This window comes from Bison bison, unplaced genomic scaffold, assembly GCF_000754665.1.
Source record: "Bison bison bison isolate TAMUID 2011002044 unplaced genomic scaffold, Bison_UMD1.0 scf7180017864239, whole genome shotgun sequence".
NCBI lineage: Eukaryota > Metazoa > Chordata > Mammalia > Artiodactyla > Bovidae > Bison > Bison bison.
This window is the reverse complement of record NW_011494811.1, coordinates 8,012,987-8,013,902: the sequence shown is the minus strand read 5'-3', so window position 1 is coordinate 8,013,902 and position 916 is coordinate 8,012,987.

Below are 916 nucleotides of genomic sequence, written 5' to 3'. Positions count from 1 at the left end.
CCACATATGCAATTTTAAATTTCTAGTAGCCATATTAAGAAAACAAAAGGAAAAGGTAAAATTAATTATAATAATTAATTCCAGTGTGTTAAGTGCTAGAAATAAAATTGAACCAGATATTGTCATATAATTAACATGAAGAGCTCCTCTGGTGGCTCAGCTTATAAAGAATCTGCCTGCAATGTGGGAGACCTGGGTTCAGTCCCTAGGTTGAGAAGATCCTCTGGAGAAGGGAAAGGCTATCCACTCCAGAATTCTGGCCTGAAGAATTCCATGGATTGTATAGTCCATGGAGTCGCAGAGTCGGAAATGACTGAGCAACTTTCACTTCACGTCAAACACTATAAAACATTATTCATGAAATACTCCATACTCTTTTTACATCCTTTTCTTATGCTAAGTCTTTGGTCTAATCTGTATTGATATGCATAACTGACAGAACATTCAATTCAAAGCAGCCACGTTTCAAGTGCTGATGAATTACTTACACCATAATGAACGGCACAGGTCTAAAGCATAGATGGTGATACCCAGTGGCAAGAAAAAATTATCTGAACTCCTTCCAAACCCTTTTCATGTGGCATGACTATTAATTCTCACAACAGCAACAACAATCCTGTGAAGTATTATTATCTACCTTTATGATGAGGAAACTAAGGCCCAAAGAAGTTAAATTGACCGTGGCCTTCCAGCTAGTCAGTGATGGAGCTGGGATTCAAATTCAGCTCTGACTACCTTTTCCTATATCCGCCTGCCTTAGCCACCTTTTTAGGCTGTTCCAGTGAGAAACCTGGGCCTACAGTGAGGGATCATTACATCAATTTTATGGCAACATCTGAGGCCTTGCCAGCTGAGCCCGTGCAGCTGATGCATGTGAAATTTCAAAGCTTAAAGCAGCAAGGAGTCCATTAAAGAG